The sequence below is a fragment of the Pseudopodoces humilis genome, chromosome 29 (genome assembly GCF_049639895.1).
Source record: "Pseudopodoces humilis isolate 2021_Gansu_Grassland_sample_001 chromosome 29, ASM4963989v1, whole genome shotgun sequence".
NCBI lineage: Eukaryota > Metazoa > Chordata > Aves > Passeriformes > Paridae > Pseudopodoces > Pseudopodoces humilis.
Genome location: NC_142228.1, coordinates 4,110,320 through 4,116,338, shown reverse-complemented (window position 1 = coordinate 4,116,338; position 6,019 = coordinate 4,110,320).

The following is a 6,019-nucleotide window of genomic DNA, read 5'->3' as shown; positions in this document are numbered from 1 at the left end:
CTGGATTCAGTGACTCCGTGTGCTTCTGTGAGAGCGATGGGAAGTGTGAGGGCTCTGTTGTGTAACACCCTGTGCCCAAGGGCAGGCAGTGCTACCTTTTGGGGAGGATTCCTGTGCTTTCCAAACGAATGGGGTCAGATGGAGTCACAGTAACTCTGTCTGACTGTGGAATCCCCTCCCTCTCCTGCTGCCAGCACACACGAGCTGTCTGCGGGAGGCTCGGAGCCCTCCCGAATATCAATGATTCTGCCTTATTCCAGAGCCCTCTTCCTTCCATTCTGTGTGAGGAATTCAGTTCAGACACAGCAATATGTATGATTTAGCTTTCTGCTTGAGAGACCAGTCCGATCTGGCATTCTGTGGGTTTGGCATTAAACTTGAATTTACAATTAGCAGAAGGGGAGTGAGGGACTGATGCCTTTGGCTCTGTCTTTCTGGCAAGGAGCCAGCTCGGCTTGGAGAGACGCTGATAAATGTCTCTGCTTTCTGCTGCTATTTATAAGGGATTCGGGACCTTGCTCTGCTCCCTTTTTTTTTTCAGGTTTCCATGCATTTTAATATCTTTTGGGGGCCTGATTCAAGCAGGACTGTTCTCTTTCAAGGCTACCTCAGTCTCTTGTCAGAGCTGGGTCAGGAGCAGGATTTAGAGAATCATTGAATCCCAGAATGATTTGGGTGGGAAGGGGCTTTAAAGAGCATCTCATTCCATGGGCAAGGACTCCTTCCACTACCCCAGGGTGCTCCCAGGCCCTGTCCAGCCTGGCCTTGGACACCTCCAGGGATCCAGGGGCAGCCACAGCTTCTCTGGGCAGCCTGGGAGGAGTGAGGGATGAGGAGTGAGGCTCCGTGGAGGACACAGATAAATCCCTGCCCTATTCCTGTCCTTCAGAACATCCAGGTACAGTCTCCCCATTAAATTTGCTCCGAGGGGACATGAGCATGTCCTTGCTGTTCCCTTCTGCCCAAGCACTTCTGTAAATGGGTGTTGTGCTCAGTTGTTTTGGTCTGTTTTCCCTCTGGGACACCAGGCAGGCCAGGCATGGGTCCAGACTATCCCTGAGCAACCTGGAGAGGCCCTGCTGTGTCCAGAGCCAGCACAGCCCCGTGTGAGCCCCTCTGGAGCTGTGGGGACTCTGGGAAGGGAATTGCCCCCGTGGCCTTTGGCACTGACCCCTGGCTGCTCTGGGGAGCAGCTGGAGGAGCGCCAGGGTGGTGCCTCAGGAAGTGTGAGTGACCCAGGACGTGTTGTGCAAGTGGATGGGGCAGGGATGGGCTGGGGCTGGCTCTGTGCTCCAGGGGCATTCAGCAGGAGCTCCTCTCATTAACCAGTGGCCTGAAGAAAGTCACAGGGATGGGCAAGGGCACTGCCAGAGCGAGCTGAGTGTGGTTGGGAAGCTGGGTGGAAAACGTCTCAAAGTGTGAGGGAGAGACATTTGGAGCCTGGAGATAAACAGGGCTGGTGGCCACAGTCCACTCATCACTCCCAGCACTTGGGTTGCTCTGTTCAGTGTCCCAAATGGGTGACATTTAACCCTGTGTGGTGCTTTGGGAACAGCCTTTCCCCAGTGAAAGCAGGGAAAATCCTTCTCACTGCTCTCTTCCCAATTCCTATTAAGGACTTAAACCAGGCTCCCACTTGTTGCTCCCTGGTTTTGTGTTATTTCCCAGTTAATGACCTGTGTGAAGCTGCTGCCTCAGGGCAGTCCCGTGGGCTTCTGCCCACCCAGTAAATCCCTGTTAATGAGCAGAGTGTCCACAATATTCCGCTCCCAGCGCTCGATTCATTCTGAAAATCCCAAGTAATGGGGCTGTTTCTGATACTGCTTTTTATTTTCACTTTCATTGTGTACAAAGTGCACATTTGGGTTGAAGCTGAGCGCGTGTTGCTGGCTGTGGGGTCTGTCCCAGCTCTGTTCTGGCTGTGGCTGTTGCTGGTTTTAGAATATCAGACTTTATTTTTCCTTTTGAAGAAACAATACCTGCATTGCTTTAAAATGCTCTTCCTTTGGCTTAATGTAGATCATTTTGAAATAAATGTCCAGGAGAGACTTTGGGACAAAAAAATGCTGGATGGAATTTGGATTTGTGGTGACATTCTCTGGGTTTGGAAAAAAAAAATGCATTAAATCCAGTGGATTACTCCAGTCTGAGTGAGATGGCTTCTTTTTTCCAGCAATAGAATATGGGGGGGAGGGAGAGGGATATTTAATGATTTATCTTAGAGCCACAATTTGGAATTTTTATGCACTTTTATACACTTGTTTAGGTCAATAAAGAGTCAGCTCGGAATTACCTGTGCCTGCCGTGGGAATCGCTCTGCAGGGACGAGAACAATCGCAATAGAAAAGGGAAGTTGGGAAGTCAGACCTTGGAAAGGGTGGAAAAGAGGGAAATCTGCATTTCTGCATAGGGATGAGCAGGCGGGCAGTGCCCAGTGAGCTGTGCAGGATTTGCTGCCCCAGTTGTGGCACAGGGACAGCCGGGTGTCCTGGCTGGCACCGCGGGGCTCCGGGGAGCGCCCCGCTGTCCCCTCGCTGCCAGCCTGACCTCGGGCTGCGGAAGGAGGCTTGGAGTGTTTGTCCTGGGTGCAGCTGGCAGGGAGCTGGCAGGGAGCTGGCAGGGAGCTGGCAGGGAGCTGGCAGGGAGCTGGCAGGGAGCTGGCAGGGAGCTGGGTTCTGTTCCGGGGCCTTGGAACAAGGGCTGTTTGTCCGGAGTGAGGAGAGCGGCCGCGGCGCTGCCCTGCTGCCGGGCTGCTGGGGCAGGAGGGGTGCTGGTCACCCAGGCCAGCTCCAGCACCAACAGCTTCTCTTTTCTCCACTGCCAGGGCACTCGAGCAGCCCAGACTCCACAGCCTGGGACAGGAGCACGGGACAGGGAATGCCTTTGCCAGCTCCATTCCTGGGAAGGGCAACAGCAGCCTGAGCCACGCCACAGGTTCCAGTGTGGGGATCACCAGGACCTGGGCTCCTGCTGCTCCCAGACCCTGAACCCCCTGCAATCTTTGCACTCGTGGTTATCCCTGCGTGAGTCCCTGCAGGCAGCCACAGGCCCCCAGCTCAGCCTGTGGTTTTAGGTACAGCAACCTCTGTTGAATAGTGAATTCACACTGAGAGGGTCTGAAATTAATTTAACCACAGCTGAAAAAGTGGATACAGCCCCAGTACTCTGCCCTGGTGACACATTTGTGGGGCAGTGGTCTGGTAGAAGCCCATCCTGTGATGGTTGTGGTTGATCCTGTGCTCAGGAGGAGAACCAGAGGTCAAAGCTGGGGTCACACACAGGCACTGCAGGCTCGGCTCAGCCGCCTGGGCAGATGTGCAGAGCTGCTGGAGGTGCCCCTGGGTGTTTGTGGCCTCCAGCTGCCGCTCCAGGAGGGAGCAGAGAGGGAGCAAAGCAGCTCCCAGGGGTCCCTGTCACATCTGCCAGCCCTGGGCAGATGCCTCGGGTGCCTGAGGACCTCTCCCAGCACCACACGTCTAGACGTGATCCCAGCGGAGGCTCTGTGGTGCCTGCTGACAGCTTCACCTCCTTTTCCTCTGCTGGGAAGTGAGGGTAAGGGTACTGCCAGTATGAGATCCTCTCTGCAGAGTGATTTTCCCTTTGGAAGCATAGGTTGGGTGTTAAATATTGTTAACATTAAATGTTCCTACCTGTAATTCAGCTACGGTTTTGTAGCAGCTTGTATGGAAGTGTTATATTCCTGTAGCTTGATTTGTTAATAATTCAACAATTCCTGGTCCCAGGCACACAATTTGCTGCTGTGAGGTTCCATCCAAAGGAGCTGTTCATTGAGACATGCTCAGTGCCCGATCCCTGTGAATGGGACGTGCTCAGCTCAGTTCCTGTGGAACAGTTCCTGAAGGACAGATCTGTTTGCATGAGTGAAATGATGTTCTTTAATCCATAACTCAGCGTATTCCACCCTCCAAAGCAGCAGGGGAAGGAGCTTGGGGGCTTCTGCTCTCAGGGAAATTGTAATTTGTTTTCTCTGTGTCAGAGGAGGCTCCAAATACCAGTTCATCATTGCTTGGGAAATGACATTTTGTTTTCTGCAGCGTGACATTATCACTGTTGTCTAAATTCCATGTTGATAGCTAGGGAAAATGTCTTGGAAGGAGGATTTAAAGGCATCTGATCAGTGCTTTTCAGGACTTGGGAACCATTTCTGTGCAGTCCAGGTTTTGCTGTCCTCTTCCCTTTTATTTTTATTGTCCAGGATGTTCCAGTGACTCTGGCAGAGGACATGGATCCCAGGAGAGGAACCGCAGGGATGGTGACACCGAGCCCTTGTCCCGTGCCTGAGCTGTGACTGGGGCTGCCCCAGGGCCTGGATTCCCTCTGTGGGGTGAAGAGTGGCTGAGCAGGAGCAGAACAGGAGCTGGGAGCTCCCTGTTCCCCCAGAGCCCCGGCAGAGGCGAGTGAGGCTCTGGGTGAAGCGATTGGGGTCAGGTTCACACCTGGGTGTTGTCTGGAACAGGCTCAGCCAGGAGGTTCCTCTCGGGATTCCCTTGGCAGTCGGGATCCCAGGGATTCCTCCAGCCAACAAACAAGCACTGGGGTGGTTTAGCTGTGCTGGGGGTGTTGGGAAGCACCAGGGTGGCTCCTCAGCTCTAGTCTTGCCCTCATTTAAAGATGTACAATGATTGGAGTTACTTCTTTTTCCCCTGAGTGTTTTTTGTATATTCCTATTTATGAATGTTTGCAAGGCTTTTTGTAATTTTTTCAGTAAAACTGAAATCACCTGAAAACCCATGATCAACAAACTTTTAAAGAAGTTTGTTCTGTACTGAAAACAGCTTTGGTAACAAACCAGGGCCCTTGTGAGAAGAGCAGGGCAAGGGGCAATGGCTCCCAGTGCCAGAGGGCAGGGCTGGATGGGATATTGGGCAGGAATTGTTCCCTGGCAGGGTGGGCAGGCCCTGGCACAGGGTGCCCAGAGCAGCTGGGGCTGCCCCTGGATCCCTGGCAGTGCCCAAGGCCAGGTTGGACAGGGCTGGAGCAGCCTGGGACAGTGGGAGGTGTCCCTGCCATGGCAGGGCTTGGCAATGAAGGTTCTTTAGAAAGGTCTTTTCAACCTGAACCAGTCTGATTTTTATGGTCTTACATATCTGATATCTATATAATATGTATAATATAATAATCTCCTGCTCTCCTGCAGGTGCTGCTGCCTTCAAGAGAGTTACTGGAAGTTTGGGACCCTTGCAGTGCCAGGAAAAGGTGGTGACCAGAAATGCTGCTGCTGCAGGTAAGAACAGGTGTGAGTGAGGAATTTGGGAGCAGGGCTGGGCAGGTGTCAGGGGACACACACGGACAGGAACCTGGCAATGGTAAGAACCTTCTGTACTACAAACCCAGGTGTGACTGTGTCTCAGGGAAAGTGAGTTTATTGAGTGAAATGCAGGGGGAGAGGCAGAGAGAGGAGCAGAGGATGAGCCCAGTGGTGATGCTGAGCAGGGTCTCCCCACCTGATGCAGGTTCTTGCTGCAGTGGAAGCTGCTGGGAGCACGGTGCTCTGCAGGTGTAAAATACCCACCTCACCCTAAAGGATGGAAGTTTGGTGAGAGAGAAAGAGCAAGTGGGATCCCTTGGCTCACTCAGAACGTGGGATTTCCAAGGTACCCCAAGGTTTCCTTTGGCAGGGTGTCCAAGAGGTCACTGTGTCCCTGGGGATTTGTCACCTGTGCAGAGGAGGGGGAACAGTCCATGGCTGGGAGGGGATGAGCTCAGCAGGGTGGGATTTAATGGCTGGATGTGGCACTCGGTGCTGTGGGTGACAAGGGGGTGATGGGTCCAAGGCTGCACTTGATGGTCTCACAGGTCTTTTCCAGCCTTAAAGATCCTGTGATTCTGCAAAATCCTGGTTTAATTGTTGGCTCTAAAATCTGGTTTCTTTTCCCCTCTTGCCTTGCCTTGCTGAGCAGCTGGATGGAGCAGCTGCTGAGTTTTTAACAAAACAGTACATTGGGATGCTCTGCAGTGCTCCAATTTAGTAATCTTGAGTATTTTGCTATCCAGTGAG